General features: G+C 29.2%; 1 long non-coding RNA gene and 2 other non-coding genes across 5 annotated transcripts in view; 1 reads left to right on the forward strand and 2 right to left on the reverse strand.

Annotated features, from left to right (window-relative positions):
• The window catches only part of LOC148228715 (uncharacterized), a 123,045-nt gene that overhangs the window by 69,885 nt on the left and 34,260 nt on the right, over positions 1 to 18,900 (forward strand). The window lies entirely within an intron of this gene.
• Positions 2,234 to 2,304, reverse strand: TRNAG-GCC (transfer RNA glycine (anticodon GCC)). Its single transcript has one exon. It is a non-coding gene; the product is annotated as a tRNA-Gly (tRNA).
• Positions 14,049 to 14,119, reverse strand: TRNAG-GCC (transfer RNA glycine (anticodon GCC)). Its single transcript has one exon. It is a non-coding gene; the product is annotated as a tRNA-Gly (tRNA).

Raw genomic sequence — 18,900 nt, forward strand, 5'->3', positions numbered from 1 at the left:
TGTTACAACGTGTGAATTTCGATAATGCATACATTAACTGAGTAATGTATGCACTGTCAAATAACTACAGTTACAGTACACATAAATATGATGAATGAAACCAGTATTAGTTTGTCAAAGTATTTTAAATGTTCACCTAACGTACACTAGTTACCATATTAAATTTTTTTTTTTATTAAAACATGGCAATCTCTTCTTAATAACATGCATTAAAACAAAAAATGTATTTAAAAAAAATTAAATATCGTTTTGTTCATTTTTTCAATAAAAAATCTAAAATTAAAAAAAATATATAATATTACAAATTTATTTTTTGGTATTTTTTAAATAAAAACATACCTACAAATTTCATAATGTATTCGATTTTCAATTTTAAACACGTCATAAACACGTGTTTTAATAAAAAGTGCGCATAAAATAAATATATGTATGATCAATAAAAAATATTAGATTGAGTAGCATTTGCTTTGTAGTGTGACCTAAAACAAATAATATGTGCATTAAAATAAATAAGCTGAATATTAAAAATATTTCAAATAAATATCTTTAAAAAATGTATTACAATAATATATTAGATAAATAATTGCTCAATATTTATATATTTAAAATGTATTTTAAACCATTTGAATAAGGCAAATCTTGTTGCCAATTTATATAACCCTCTATTTAAATATAATCGTTGCAAAGAGTTATTCATGGGGTGTTCACTGTTCTGACCAACGCTCGTTCGCATACATTTAAATTTATACATTTAAAATGTAGTTTAAAGCATTTGTATAAGGTAAATCTTGTTGCCTATTTAAATATAATCGTTGCAAAGAGTTATTCATGGGGTGTTCACTGTTCTACATTAAATGATTACATTTAAAGTATTTACAAAATAAACTTCTTTGCATATTTATTTTTTCTTTCAATCTTACTAACAAGAAAAAAACACTAGATGAATGCTAAAAATCTCTGCAATAGTTGATTGAAACATATATATCATATTTCCTGATTTCTTATTCTATTTACTTTATTCAAAAAAACATGGTGTAAACTTTATTTTAACAAATCAACTGTTGCAAAATCTGTTCGGTAAACTCTGTGAAGATATTTTACAGTGTAGAATATCTTCAGCAATTGTAAGATGCCATCGATTATTAAACTCACCTTAAATTCCTAGACCAAAATAATTTAAAAAATCATCTAATAATCGAGTAAATACATATTTTATAAAATGCATAATGTTTTTGAAAAACACTTATTTTGTATATTTTATGTAAGTCTGTAACACGCTTGTCTATAAAATATAGTTTGTTGACGATGTAACTAGCTCACGTCGGCAAGTTCACACATTCTCTAGTTAAAGCATACACTTGGCATGCAAATATGGTATAAATAGAGTTTTACTTGATCTTGGTACAGTGAAAATGAACACGTTTTAATAGCAATTCACAGCAAATTGTTAATATACTATAATGAAATCTCCTAAAAAAATAGTAACATGTTATTTCTATAAAAACTATTTATAGTTAAAATGTTTCAAAGAAACTTAAAAATAACAGTTTTATATTATGATAAAATTTAGTTTTTACCTATATAATTTTTAATTTTATTGGCAAAGAATTGATGCAATAACTTTTCCTATTACATGAAGAAATTTCTTTTGACATCGATTTATTATTAGTTATTGATTAAAATACCAATGAAGTAGATATATCGTTTGCAAAATAGTTACACAATATAATTTTGCAGCAAGTGGTAACTTTGCCGAAAAATAGACATTTAAATTAATTAAGATTAATAAGATATGAAAATTGAATAAAATCATTAAATTTTTAGTTTCATAAATAATTAAAATAAAATTATTTTATTATTAATAGGTAATAAACACAACATCTAATTTCATTGAAATATTATATAAATATATTTCTAAATATATTGATTACCATAATTTAAAATTAAATAGTAAAACAGAAACCTTAGTATGTACTAATTTTGTGACTTGGTGTTTGTGTCTCCAATACTATTGAACACTTTGTAATCAATAAATGTTTAAAAATGTAGTATTTCTTCCACCAATATTATTTTATTTAAAGTAATTATTAAGTAAAATATATATTAAGATTATTAGCTATCCTAAGAAGAAAGCATTTTTTATTCCGGAATTTCAGGATGATTGAAAGTGGCATGGTTTCTGATTTTTTTTATATATATATACATAGCTAAATAAAAATATTAAAAAAATAATTGCATCGGCCGGGAATCGAACCCGGGCCGCCCGCGTGGCAGGCGAGCATTCTACCACTGAACCACCGATGCTAATGCGCGGTTACACCACGTGTAACTTCTGTACCCCAGCATCATTTCATGTACCTTTTATTTATTTATATTTACAGTATGAAAAAATTGCACATGAGGTGAACGACTCAATCGAACGTATTATTTCAAGGCTAGGATAAGCGCCAAAAGAGCGAAAAGCAAAGGTCATCGTTATAATGTGAATTATTTATAGCATAATTATGATTTTTTGTGATAATAAATTAATAAAATAATTGTTGTACTAATATTGTAAAAATCAATTATTAAATTTTGGAGTCTCACTCGTTAACCTTACATGAAATTATTGAAAATGCTTTGTAATGTGTGATATGTAAAAATCATTATTAATTACGATGTAAATTAGATGAATTTAGCATTATTCAATATTATTAGAACAACTTTTTGAAATATGTTATGTTCAAGGTATTGTATAAATTAGTAGTTTTATGGAAATTTTGCTTTACATTTTTATTGATTTTTTTATTAATAATAACTGTTTCGTCACAGTATATAAAGCAATTTTGTGTTTGTTTATAAATATAAGCAAAGAAACTTAAGAAAGCATCTGAAGATTACTGGAAAATATTTAATAAGTGCATTCTTAATCTTACCAGATATTATACATGTTACAGTCAAAGTGTACCTTTCTGTGAAATTATATTTTCACTAGTAGAAATATAATTTTACTATCAAAGCCAATAAAAATGTATCAAGCATTTGATTTATAATGTCATTGATCCGCACTGGTACTTCTTTTTGAGCTAGGATGGCATCCTGGCACTTTAATTACAATGGAATTTACTTTTAAAGTACATTTAATAAATCTTTAGATATTAAATATTTCATACATCTGTCATAACCCAAAATTAACCGATTTCAATGAGAAGCCTTTTTCAATCTGTACAATAAAAAAAAACATATCGTGATTTTATAGACTGGTTATATTGGGGGCTTAAAGTTTAGCACTGGTACTTCCATTTTTACAGCTTGTATAAATCTGTCTTGCTCAATTTATCTAATTTTTTATTTTATGCATACATGGAGTCTTAGATTTATTGTGTATTTGTATATGAATTATGATTAAATATTCTTCCAAAATTAAATAAAACTATACGCTAGTGTGTGCATTCGTATTTTTTTAGCCTAGTTATAATATATATATTTTTTCTTATATGTTCTATTCAGTTGCATAGAATTACTATCAGTACAATATTTGCATATTATGTTCGTTTACAACAATACGTGTCTCATATTATTCAGAAACATAGAAAAGTAAGGAATTCTTAAATTTCTGAATGGGTACTATCGCTCTCATTCTTTGTACGGCTAGTTTCAGATATTTATGAGTTATCTCATTTTTGCTCTAACATTTTGTATAAAAAAACATGCATCATTTTTAACTTATCAGATAATTTACCATGTTATATTTTTATTCATGCTAAATATAACAAGCAACCTCATTACTTTATACAAGGGGAATTCAAAAGTGGCATAGATGCCATTCAATTTCTCCGATTGGAATGATGAAAGTAGTTTGGCTATTTTTATGACTATGACAAAATAGACTGCTGAATTTAGAATAGGCTGATCGATTGAAAGTGAGCTCTGTAGTGACAGGTCTTCAATGTCAGTTATTGCAGAATATGTTGATAAAATTATGACTCGTAAGTCGATTTGCGTGAAATAGCATAAAATTTTATCTGAAATTTAGGGTTGTTGTAGCATAGTAAAAATATATTTTCTAACCATTGATTATTCATTATCAACTAGACTTAGAATAGCAATATAAATAGTGGACATATAAATAGGTCATCAAAAATTTTTTAAACTGGTTCATTAGGCTCGGAGATTATTTGTAAAAGGAACAAATCACCGATTACTACTGTGTTCTTTTGGATAAGTTACGAACCACCACTGATTATAAACGACAAAAAATCCTGTTCTATTATCACAACGCTCCGATTCATTCGTTGATATAAACAACCGCTAAAATCTATTCTCTTTGTATCTAATTGATTCATTATGCCTCATATCCGACTCCAATTCTTGCTGAGAAGATATTTAATAAAAATATGTAGTATGGTATATATTTTTAAGGGCTTGACATATTGCACTTTAGCAATTGATTATCTTTTGCCTTTACCTTACTTAATTTATTTTTCTAAACATAACTTTCTTATAGATAATCGTTCTATTATGCACAGGCAGAGCAGGCACCCGCCTCTGTGGGCCAAATTAAGTATGAAGAGCGGTCTTATTTTATTTAAAAAATATCACAAATTGCCAAAGAATAACATAATGGAAAAAGAATAATGATGTAGTAAACAATACAATAAATAACCAAATGGTTAATCAAATTTTTCGATCACTTAAACATTCATATAAATTTAAGTTTGTAAAATCTAGAATTAATCTCTTTTTTTAATTACCTTATATTTAAATAAATATTAAAGTAATCGAAAAATGTGATTAATTATAGATCTTACATAATTTTAATCTTAAAAGTAGTCGAGGCACAACTAATTCTCTGAATAACGGCGTGAAATGTCTGATATGAAACTTTAACGCTAGCGACTCACAGATGAGTCATTTGTTGACTATTAAATCAATGGCAATGACGTTCAATTCCGCCGCTGTTCTCTTTTTCCCTCGCTTGCACCAATTCATTGCCTCGCTAGAGCAGTATCAATAACTCCAGGTGAATGCCATAATCTTTCTTTTCTCTTGCTCGAATTTCATAGCACTAAAATGCTAGGGGAGGAGTACTGTGCAACACAGTGACAATGGGATCATATCTATGTCTAACCCCCCCTCCTATATAAAAAGGGTTACATTTTACAAATTTTCCGTCTAATAACCATTAAGAGTCATGGATTCTTTTCAGAAATACAATTCTTGTGTACAAAGAATAAATGACGACTTGTCTATTGCCACACATTATCCATACTTTATTGAATAGCTTCACATTGACTTAGCCATCGGATGCTGTTGTACACAAGATTTTTATATCGTATGATATTTTTTACAATTGTATTGTTCTACAAATGTAAGACTTACTCTACTAAGCATGAAGCGGCTCGAGCACCTTGAAATATGATGCTATTGACAGATGCTGGTGATTCTATAGGCCAAGCGTATAAGAAACGGTACGGTATACATTTAGAGTACCGTGTCGTTTCTTATTTATTTTATTGAACTTTGGTGTTTACCATTATAAAATTAAATCATATAAATTACATTTTTTCACGTTAAACATACCTTCTTTTTTAAACTCATTTTTTTCTAAATTATTAATTCACACATTTTAGAGTTGGATTGTTTTTGGTATTCATTAATTTTCGTGTTCTTTGTATTGATGCTTTTAAATCACTTGGTTCTTAATAGTATCTGCAGCTCTAAAACGATCCCTTTGTCGCATCTGGATCGTTGAACTAAGCAAGATAAATAGTCGGATAGATCTAAGTGTCTACTAGATCTATATTTGAAACACCTTGACTGGCAACAGTCGACAATCAGACCGTCCCGAATCATCACAATAGATTTTTAGCTTCACACCAATAACAGTTGCTAGTAGGTCGAGGACTGTGTTGTTTAGGAAGCCATAACAGTGATAATGATATTATGCAACTTAAAAAGCAGCAAATCGATCACTGCCTTGAACTCGCAATAATCGACGACTCTGGTATATAGATATAAAGGAGATCGATAAAACATGGCAAAGAGTAAAAAAAACGATTAAAAGCACATCAACGCAGAACCTTGAGTCCGGATTTACATTGCAAATGATATTTTTCGCGTGTTTTATTTTTGACGAAATTGCCGAAGTTCGCATTTAGCTTGGATAAAATCTAAAATCGAACGCTATTTCTATTTTAGAAATCAGAAAATAGAATGTTTATTCTGATAAAATCGATTCTAATGTCACTCATAATTGTAACAGCTTAATTCATAATTGTAACATCTTTTGTATTTGATAGTTATTAATACAAAAATAAAGTTAATTAGATAGCTGTACAATGAGAAAACAAGCTGTATTTATCTCGAGTTGTTTTAAATTAAGTGAATACATTTTTGTTTAAGAGCAGTGGTTGGCAACCATTTTTGATCATTTTTGATCATATATGATTTTGGTAGAAGGCTCAATTTTATGGCTTCTAAATAAATAAAAAAAATTTAATTTGATTTAGTTTTTAGGTGATTAACGACAATTTTTCTCTGTACTTAGAAAATATTTTAAGTGTTACTAAATTAAATCAAAATAGAAAAAATCATTTAAATTACTTTAAAGAAAGTTTTGAAACACGTGTTATTTTATATCATGGAATTTACCCGGTTGTTAATAATGTAATTTCCAAAATAAGAGATATTTGTGTAATGGGTTTGCTGATGATAATGACAACGATGACGAATAAAGTTTAGAAGAATTTGATATTGAAAATGAATGGATAAATCCCAGAGAACGCACTTAATTTAAAATCAAAATTTGATGATGCTTTAACGTAAATTAGAGAAACAATTAAGATATTTAGAAAAATATGTAATAAAAAAAGAGTTGCTGACGTGACGAAAACTTTTTATTAGAAACAAGTCATAAAAACACAATACACTTATATATAGCTGAATCTAATTAAGATAGTTTAGAAAATTTTAATACATTATAACACAAATAAACTTAAAACCAAATATTTTTTAATGGGAATTTTACCGTTGAAATTGTTTTTATCAACATTATCTAAACAGTAAATATATGTGTCCGTCTGTTTGTGTCTGTAATAAAAAACCCTTCCAAACTCTGAATGGTAGCGACGGATTTTTGACTATTTCTAGCTTAACTATGCTATTTTTAATTTTAAAATTAAAATTTGAGCTGAACAGCGACGTGCTGACTACCTATTACGTGCTACTGTAATACTTACCAATAAAACTGCTGAAAAACCGCAGACAATTAATTAAATTATCAAATGAATTGTATTAACTGTACTAACGCTCATTGCAAAAATAGGGGCGTTGGGATACAATTCACTTGTAGAGATATCTCAAAAAAATTCTTTGAGTTCTCTCCAACAACAAAGACTCTTATGCTTTAACGCTTAAGGACGGAGAATATAATGGGTTACTTCGGGGCTCCTTCCGGAGCTTTAAAATCTCTCGGAAGTTGTCCTAGGTTACCGAGAACGGGAGGTAAAATGGGGGTAATTCAGTCGAAAGGCAGCTTCGAGCTCTTTTCAACATTGTCGGCAAAAGGACCGGAGTCAAAAGGACCAAAGTTGAAGCTGCTCTTTCGAGCGCGAGTGGTGAGATACTTCCCCTTTGGCTCTCTCGCGTGTTAAGTGACGAGAGTGAGTGAGATAATGATATGGTTTTTCGCAATCTGAGATAGAACGAGTACCTCGGTTCAATTTCAGTATGCGCGTAGGCGTCCTATGGTCAGCACGCATGACGAGCGCTGCATCGTGGTCACGTGGTCAATTTATAATACCACATGCTTATCGGGGACTTCAACAGACTCTTACTGACATCTTTAAATATCTTAGGGCACCAAAAGGGATTAATTATATTTTTGATAGTATATTCTTCTAACAGATTTTTTTTTCATATACAATTAAATAATAAAAATAAATTAGTGGTACTTGATTTTGTTAAAAAAAATCGTTTCGAATATCCTTATGTATTTTCCTAGATCGGTTTATAAAAATTTCAACATATAACGAATTCTTATTTAGAATCGATGGCGACAAATTTTAGGATAGTCACAGATGTGGTGTTCGTTTTCTGAAGTATCATTTTTATGCCTTATGGCATTTTGCAAAAGCCGTCAAAGATTTTGCGTAAATTGAATATTTAGTTTTCACTGATATTGTATTGTTGAGTGCCCACGCAAACTTTTATAATTATCAGTAGCGTAATTTTAATAAAATGATAATTTAAAAATTGTGATTATTTGGCACATTTTTTGATCGCGCGCAAATATGCCGGATGTACGTGACAGAAGCCGCCGTCCGGACAGCATATAAAATTTGCGACAGTGTGATCGCTTTCTGGAAGTCGTAAGTCTCGGTCGACTTCAGTTGTAACTTCGGTTCGGACAACTTCCAGAGAGTCATATTTCAGGACGCTACGAACTTGCGTATCGTACAGAACGCAATACGTGCTCCGCATAACGAAACCGAGCATCTTCGACGCTAATATATATAATATACATAACTAAAATCGTTTTATTAGATTGTTGTATTTTGTGTTCATATATATATTTTTTTAATTACAAGTTAAATATTACATCAAAAATATTCGACATCTGCGTCATTTTAAGTACAATTTCAGTACACGTATATTGCTAGATTATAAAATTTGCAATACAATAAAAACGTCAATTATATTAATATTTTTATTGGCAATAATCTTAGATTTACATAAATTTAGGTATACCAAAATAAACTATCATTTTTTTAAGATGATTATTACAAAAAGTAATTTCAACGTAATGTATTTTTTAACACGATAACTAATTGAAATTTGTAGCTTGATTTGGAATTGACGTATTTTTTTCTAGAAGCACATTATTTGGCAAAAACATTTACTTGACTTACCATAATTTTTCAGAATAAATTCATTAAAAACTTGTGATTTTTTAAATAAATAATTTAAAATTTATGTTTATTCGACAATTTTATTGTTTTTTTTTTAATGGAAGTCATTCATAAACTATAATTCAAATTATTATTTGTTTATTTTGCTAAAAAAGTGCAAAATTAACTAAAAATATATTTTAGAATCTGCATCAAAAACACCGAGCAGTGTAGTAAGATTTTTTGTATTTTTCTCTGCTTTTATACTATTTAACATAATTATAATCTAAGTATCTTTGTCTAGATACATAATATGCAAGCAATTCTAAAACCCATTAAAATGTGATTTAGATAATTGACATCAACGGAAGTACTGTAATATAGCATACTTAAAAAATACACCAATTAGGAAGGTATTGCGCATTTAAACCAAAATATAAGATACATCTTAATAATCTATGCTTATTATTCAAAATTATTTATTAAAATAAGTAGAAAAATACGGATAACACAAAGTCATATTAATTAATTACCGAAGTGTAACTAAATTTATAATCAACTTAAGAATAATATTATAGCGTAGCAATATAAATTTAAAATAGTTTTTCCTTCGTTTCTCATAAATCATTTTTAACTCAGCTCCTCTCAAGTCTCAATGTTATTCTTCAAGTCCACGCGTTTAATTGAATTTTCATTATCGACGTTCTTATGAATATTAAAGCAACTTCCTCATACTTTTAAAATGTGTCAAATAAAATATTAGATAGACACATTGTATGGTCACCTCGACAGAACTTGCGAAAGGAAAATGCGTCCGTTTCGATCTGAGGTGAAATGACTGGTGGTCATTGACCACCCAAAGGTGGACAGGTGTACTAATGCGATTTTTTGACGTAGGCCAGGTCAGTTAAAAATTTTAACTCGTAACTTTTCACATTCAGTTTGGAAACCCGAAGGCCCCCTGTGCCCTCGGCCTGTCCTTCTTCGCGCCGTTGCGTGTTGCAACGGTTCGATTTTTGAGTCCAGTTCGCCTTGTATGCGTGTATAAAGAAATGCGTTTCATATGATATTGAAAAATACGCGTGTATTTGAAAAAAATATATTACGATAAGCGTTACGAAATAGGGGGCAAAGGTCGTTACGTACAATGGTTTATGCAAAACGATTTCTCAAAACACTTTCAATGGCCCAATGAACTTTCCTGCAAGCGATTGCTTTTTGTTGTGAAAAGTAATGAAAAACGGACATGTGTACTTTTATAAAATTAAAATATTGTCACTGTAATACAGAATTTAAATCAGGGGCTAATTTAAGTGGAGATAATATATTGCTTTAAGTACTGAATCGCCAACTTCAAACAACTATTATGAAGTAAATATGATCTATACCAAAGATCAGATTCAAATTGTATTACTCCTAGTATATACACCGAACTGTTTCTTTCCATATAGTAAATTAAAATTCTATAAGATGCATTTCTATGTTTCAAATTTAGACAGTCGTTAATTTTCAAGTTGAGTTTTTGACAATATTTGCATTGGCATTCGCTCTCTCGCGTGTTAAGTGACGAGAGTCAGAGAGATAATGATATGGTGCTTCGAAAACTGAGATAGAACGAGTAGCTCGGTTCAATTTCAGTATGCGCGTAGGCGTCCTATGGTTAACACGCATGGCGAGTGCTGCATCGTGGTCACAAATCCTTGAATATTTTAGGGCACCAAAAGGGACTAATTATATTTTTGATAGTATATTCTTCTAACAGATTTTTTTTTCATATACAATTAAATAATTAAAAATGAATTAGTGGTACTTGATTTTGTTAAGAAATATCGTTTCGAATATCCTTATGAATTTCCCTAGATCGGTTTATATAAATGCACACCATAACGAATTCTTAATTTAGAATCGATGGCGACAAATTCTAGGATAGTCACATATGTGGCGTTCGTATTCTGAAGTATCATTTTTATGCCTTATGGCATTTTGCAAAAGCCGACAAATATTTTGCGTAAATTGAATATTTACGATCTAAAAGTTTTCACTGATATTGTATTGGTGAGTGCTCACACAAACTTTTATAATTATCAGTAGCGTAATTTTAATAATATGACAATTTTACAATTGCGATTATTTGGCACATTTTTCGATCGCGCACAAATATGCCAGTTGTACATGACAGCAGCCGCCGCGCGGACGTCATTCACGCTTGCCGTCCGGACGGCATATGAAATTTGCGACAGTGTGGTCGCTTACTCGCAGTCGTAGATCTCGGCCGACTTCAGTTGTAACTTCCATTCGGACAACTTCCAGAGAGTGTAGTGCAGGCATTAGACAATATCTGTATTAATCTTCTTCTAGAAGCAACGATTGAAAGGGATGGTAAATTTCTTCCCAACTTTCAAAGGTACACTCGGGTCTATTTTTATGCGTATTATTTTATACGGTTTATATTTCAAGATATATTTTTTTAACGCCAGCGACTCACCGGTGAGTCACTTGTTGATTATTTTTTTAAACAAGTTAACGAATTATTTACAATTTTTTTAAATTAATTAAGATTACTGTACTAGCTTACTTTATCAGTAAACCACGTATTTTATATTATTTTTTAGAAATAGATACTGACGCGTGGTGATAAATAACAGACGACGCTGGCGTTTAAAGGGTTATTTTCGTCCGTTTTGACGTGTAAAATAAACAGAAACTCGGAAGTTTATCCTTCCGAATTTCAAGTTTTTTTTCGCAATTTTGAAATGCTGTGCTAAGTGCTTATTTGGTAAAGGTACCCAAATTTTTTTGTTAAAATAAAGTCCAACGGTTTTATTGCAATTGCTAACTATACATACTGTAAAAGCTCTATGAGCGAATTTGCATAACTGCTTTTTTTTGTAATATCGCTGACAAAAACATTTTAATAAAATTGAAGGACGCAATTATATTATATAAGACGGAAGTGAAATGGTGTTAGGCGAAATGGTGGAAATAAGTGTTCTGGCTTATATAGCCTTAAGAATTGAGTAAGTGATAAGTACAACGTCTCTTCTAGTCATTCATCCTTTCACTCAGTGGTCTCCAAAGTAGGATACACGTGTATTTACACTATCGTTAACTTGTAATAAACGATAAATTGATAGTTGCGATGCATTCGGATACTCATAGAAGAGCTGACAGCAAATCTTTAAGATAAAATTAAATATCTTACTAATATATGTGCCCGACACAGTGAATATGTATATTTCAGTAAAATTATATTTTCACTAGTAAAAATATAGGTTCTATACTTTTAATAGCAAAATACAATTATGCTACTCTAAAATGCCTATGATATTGAATTTTAAGTTGGAATTGACCCGATGAAAGTTTAGTTTAGAAGCTCAAGTAGGGTTTAATTAATTCGTTTAGGTTAATTTGAGTTTAAACAGCAAATAAACATTTTGCAACTTTACAGTAGTATAAATATAATTTTACTTATCAGACGAATTAAAATGAAACCGTACACGTCCATTCTACCTATCAGAAAAAATGTATTCCAATATAGTATCATTAATTATATATTAATTGGTAAATAGTACGTATTAATTTATATCTAACTTAAGAGTACGCGATGAAAATAGCTTAGAAATAGAGACAATTTAAGGATAATTAGAGATAAGAAAATAAAAGGGAATAATATACGGAGGTGTGAATTTATATAATAATATTCCTAGAACAGTTTGCGAAAATAGTAATGTAGCGGTTTTTTCAATGTAATAAAAAAAAACACCTTCGTGCATTAAGAAATATTTTTTATAATTTATATGTTTTTGGATTACTGCTTTAACCAATGTTAAAAGTAATTTATTAGAGGATCCAGATAGAGGTAAATCAGATTCATTGTCATTTTCTGTGAAATGCGTAAACTGGGGTTTCTGTATTTGTTCCGCGAAAATATTTCGGCGCTTTTATATCCTTGTTTTGTTGTAGTATATTAATCCAGTGTTAATAGGCGTCCACTCGGATACGCAATATTGTTTGTTTACTTCGATAAAAATATTGTGTTTTTAGAAAATTCAAGAACAAAATCCATTTAGTTTTATGACGCGTTTATGCGTAGCAGCGACAATATGTTTTTACCAACTTTTTCGCTTGCTAAATTAAGATAACATGCACACAATATAAACACAACTAATTTTACATTTAAGTAAATAAGGAAATACAATAGTTTATACTAGACACTTCTTAAATCAATTAATAAAAAATATGGTAAATAAATAAATTGTAAATTTTTTTGCTACATGGTCAAAGATCTGAAGAAGCATACATGGATATGTCATTATATTCTAGACATTTTACGCCAAAGCATCATCTTCTTCCATCGGCTTCCTCTATGATATATTTTATGATATAGCTATAGTGATTCTTCTTTTTATTTTCAGTTTGTATAAACAATATTAAATACTAATTTGCAAAAAAAGCTATCAATTATCATGACTTTGGTTTTGTATTTGTTGATTTAAAGGCTTAATCAATGGCTGTATTTTTTGATTCAAAGAGACATTTATTTTATTTATTTAATAGGACAAACAAACCTTGTTTTTTTATGAATTTAAATTCACTAAAACTGAGAGAAACTAAAATTAATATATAATATCCAATTTGTGCGCTTTAAGTGACTATAAATTTCAATTCGTTTTGCTTTAACCATTGCAATTAATAAGTAAATAAACAGCTACATAATGTTATAAGAATTGACATATGAGCTAGTAGATAAAAATAATTCAACAAAAACATCGTCTTTTGAAGGATACGATATAATAGAACAAAACGTAGGCGTAGCTGGTTACGGAAGCAAGTATTATGGTATAATTATATTTTTTCTATTTGTTTGTATTTACATATATTATAATATATTATTATACCCCAATTTTAAAAATTGTTCAGGACGTATTAGCGTTAAGCTGTTAGTGTTTTACCAAAAGTAAATAAAATTTATTACGCAGCGAGAATTTTATTTGTATACCTAATATGAGATTGCCATGTAAGATAATAATAGTTTGATACAATGAAGTGTTTGATGTTGAAATTCAATCCGAAGTGATGTTTTGAAACATTTAAGCAAACAATTTGGTATGCTCGTGTGTACCTCGATAAAAAATGTATTGATTGATTTTTAATATATTTTTCAAACAAAAAGTATCTTGCATCGGCCGGGAATCGAACCCGGGCCGCCCGCGTGGCAGGCGAGCATTCTACCACTGAACCACCGATGCTATATTATATTTTAGCCAGGTTAAAATAAACTTTCTTCTATTTATTCAATATAAAATTATGCCACAAATCTATTTAAACAAACATAATGTAAGTTGTTGTGTACTTACGATATGTACAAATAGTTTATTGTAGAAAAAAGACTATGATAACAGTTTACCGACTATAGAAAAAGCAAATAGCCAACCAGTTTGTGATGGTCTATTACAACACTCGGCCGTTCATTCATACGGCGATTCGTCGTTCTGTGACCTTACAAAATTTGCAAACGTAAACAAAAACAGAATGGATAAGATGAAAAAAATCAGCGCCTGATTCGTCAACGACCTCAAAGTTCTTCCGAGTGCCGATCATCCAACCTTCGATTAAAAGTGGACAGATTCGTTTTAAGTTATTCACAACTCTGGCTTGCGGATAATACTAGTAAAATAGTATTGTTATTTATTTAAATGATTTTTATTCGGTGATAAATCATAGCATTCGGTGGTGAAGATCCTAGATCGAAAGAGTCCGAGTGTCTATAAAATGACGTACCTAACACAAATATAAAAGAATATCTAAATATAATCTGTACAACTCAGCTTGATCGTTGACTCGGGAAACTGAGAAACAACTTGCTTATTAAAAAAGTTACCGAACTTCTAATTTTGTTGAGTAGTACCAATCTTACCGTTAACCACCTTGTTCTATTGTGATTGCGCATTTGTGCGAATACATTTCAGCACTCAATTGTCGCATATATGCTATTAAAAAAGAGAAAAAAAAGCAGGGGACCCAAATTGTATCCCTGCAGTACTCCAAAACGAGCAAAAGCTCACATATTAACGTATCTTGGAATACTATAAATTTACAATCAACTATAGATAAATGAGTGCCCGAGAAAATGAAAATTATTGCTATGCCAAAGAAAGCAAAATGAAACGGTAGTATTAAAAAAGCATAGCAAAACTATTTTATTTTCATATTTTCGGTATTATTTGATATTAAATAAGACTTTCATAAATATAAAATACACATAAAAAATAAATTAAAAATAAATAATAACAAAAAATGGTCTATATATTATATACATATAAAAATTGCAAACATTAGTTTCAATATTAATGTTAGTATTTAATCCAGGTTCAAGTGCAATAATAAGGAAATAAGTATAACATTTAAAAGAATTTTAATTTATTCAATATCTATACATAATAATCTGATTATGAATATTAATTTTGTAATGCACGACTTTAATTTTTTGAGAAAAGAATTTGCCTTCAGGGTTTAATTAATCATATATCTAATCATTGGCATTGAATATCTCATTTGTAATATATATTCGTTCATTACAGATTATATTCTACAATCAAATTTCAATGTAATAATATAAAATATATGCAATTTACATAAGATAACTACGTAATAATCAAGTGTTATGATTGTTCGTTATTAATAAGGTGTAATAATTTATTAATATTTTTTTATCAATAAATTATTACGCGTTTAAGTTAATTTAAACTATTTGCTATGATCGTTGTATAATTTTTTTATTAATAAAATATTATACAACAAGAAAATTGTATATGGCTTGAGATCTTGAAGTACCTGTATATATTTTATGGAGATAAATCGTCTGAAGTAATCCAAAGTCATCGTCATCACTACCTTACATTTGAAGGTCTTTATTACTTACTGACGTATTAGTGATATTAGTCATTATACTTACATATAAGCAGGGACGCATTAGTTTGACAATAATCAATCATAAACCATAAATTATATAGATATTATAGCTACAATTTATTACAGAAACAATGTGATATTTTATATCTTTAAATAATACTCACCATTAAAATAATTATATAAAACTTTTCTTTATAAAAATTATCGGTAAATTGTATCATTATCAAAATTCTAAGTATCACTTATTGAGTAAAATATTGATTATGTGGAATTGCTTATCGCAATAATTTGTTATGAATCAATTCATCGTTAACAGATTTCAATAAATTCATATTACAGCATTAAGTAAAATAAATGCCTTATTAAATAATTAAAAGTGTTACAATCATATATATATATATACATAATACTTGCGAAATTATGGTTCGCCAGTTTAAGATTCTCAAACACACAGAAAAGAAAATCTATAAAGTTTCTGTAATATGCTAGAAATATTTGTGCATTTTTTCCTACAAAAATACATTTATTATGAAATACCGGTATTAACTCTTGAATAATACCGGTATTATGATATTACGTTTTGGTACAAAAATAATACAAGCATTTTTATACTAACATATAAAATCATGAAAATTAGCAAAAAATATGTATCTCTTTGTAAGACTCATAAAATTGTATTTATCTACATGGAATGCGTTTATATAGATTCCAAGAATATTAAATGAATCATTGAGTGACTTCAATTATCGCTAAATTTGTGACATCACATAAAATATATAAAAAATAAAATTAAGATATATGCGAAACCTATTTAGAATTAGGATTTAATACTCACTCATAAGAAATGTATATTTCATAGACAATGTGCTGTATGCTGTTTTCAGAAAGTGAATAGCAAACTCAATATTTGCGTCCGCGCAGTATGGAAGCCAGCCGAATAAGAATGGCTAAGCGGGAGTTTTCCGCTTAGTTTGAGCCATGGCCAAGAGAATGTTCCAAATAAATCAAATCAATATATTTTACTGTAAAAAACAATGGGAATTTATTCTACACTACATTGATCCAAACGAGTTTTAAATTATATATAAATTTATTTATTATTTAATATTTAATTTATATCAAAATCCCTAAAACTATCAGATTTTTTTTTATAAAAAACACTCTTATTGCTTCCAAAACTAAATTATTATTTGAATCAAGTAATAAGGAATTTATTGAAAAGTAGCAAATGTTAGTAGATAGAAAAAATATAGGAGATAAAAATTATTATTTGTTTAATTTTTTTACCATTTTAAGCTGCACAAAAAATTTAAAAAATATATGGAACGACTTAATAGTAAGACATTTTAATTAAAATAAGTGGCTTTTAATTTTCGTCCACCAATTCTACATACATAAATCATCATAATGGATTAGTAAAAAGATACCGCAAGAAAATACTGGCATAATGAAGTTGTTGAACTAAAAAAAAGAGCTGCTTATGATTTTTGAATACTGAGTTTCGCTTTTATGCTTCGCTGGAGATTTCGTTTTTTTACCGTCAGGTTTCAAGTAGATAGTACTTAATTATTGTATGTATCTCATCTAAAATATATAAGGTAGATTTCATAAAAAATTGCAGAAGGATGCAAAGCACGTCTTCAAAAAAATTTCAATTCAGTATCATCGATTATAATATAGTACATATATTATAAAATAGTATTTATAATATATAATTATATAGGATACAGCTATATGTAAGGACATGATATATGCGTTAGTTTAAACTGGTTCGGTGATTATTGCGCAAACGAAAATTGCGCACAGCAAAAATTTCGAACAACAAAAATTCTGATCATATACATATGTGTATATTTAAATATATGTACATATATATAAAAAAAATAATGTAATTTACATTGACATTTATAAAGCACTTGAAATTAAAGTTAAAATATATTTGTCAATCAAACAATCACATATATGTTCAAAACTTTCGCTGTGTGGAATTTTTGTGTGCGTAATTTTTGCTTGTGCAATAATTCGGTCACCGTCTCAACTATATTGACAACTAACTTTTTATAAAAATAGACCTTGTAAATATCATTAGTTATTGTGCAGATTACTGAGATTCCGGCGGAAACAAAAAGTTTAAGCTGTATGTTATAATGTTGCAAAATCCTAAAGTTGTTTGCTCACGCTAATACAAATGCAATGTGATACTCATTGATCATTGAATTATGTAATAATATAAAATAATAATAAAAAAAATTAATAGAAAATTTGGCATTCAATCGAACTTGACGTGCTTTTTTGAATTGCTTGAGACTATTAGACTTTTGCTTCGATATTATAACCATACACCATGATTCGTCACCTGTAATGACTCGTTAGAGCAATTCTGGGTCAGCGACTTTGTTTAACAATTGCTCATTTTTACACGATGCTGTTTTTATTGAAATATTAACCATAAGAATAGCAATAAATCAAATCTTTGTGGCATAAATGTTTTTGTTCAGCGTTATTACTTATTATATTTGACCACGCAGCACCATTTTGACCCTGCCTTCTGCAGCAATTAACGCATAATTAAATCACTGCTTCACGATCGTCACTTTGCGACATGACGCGCGTCGTTACTCCTCCGTGACGCTTCATGCCATAATCACGTCACTTTTGCACAATGATCGCCATTTGCCACAATTTTTGCACGTGCATCGCAAAATTCCTCGCGCTCTGCACGCGTATGTACCGAGGTGGTGTGATCAAGCGTGGTCCGGCAGCCGATTGCCAAACTGCAACGTGGTTGCTTGAAAAAGTATGTATGTATGTAACAAATGCAGTTTGCCAAGCAAAGCTACTCTGTTGGCACTGTCGATTTTTGACACGTGTAAGCGAAATAAGTCAATGAGAACGTTTTCATCATGACATAGCATGATGCAGTGGCACTGTTACCGATTTAAATATTTGAGATAATATTAGATTGCTGTTAATATAATTATAAATATAAGGTTTATTATTTGGTTTTAATTTATCATAAATTAAACATTTGCTGGCAACAATGTATTGGGACGGGTGAGCCATTTCGCGTGTTTTTACGATAAGGAAATTTACATATTAAAATTAGGCTACGCTCACG

The sequence above is a fragment of the Plectrocnemia conspersa genome, unplaced genomic scaffold (genome assembly GCF_051122295.1).
Source record: "Plectrocnemia conspersa isolate PC_06_02 unplaced genomic scaffold, ASM5112229v1 ptg000012l, whole genome shotgun sequence".
Lineage (NCBI taxonomy): Eukaryota > Metazoa > Arthropoda > Insecta > Trichoptera > Polycentropodidae > Plectrocnemia > Plectrocnemia conspersa.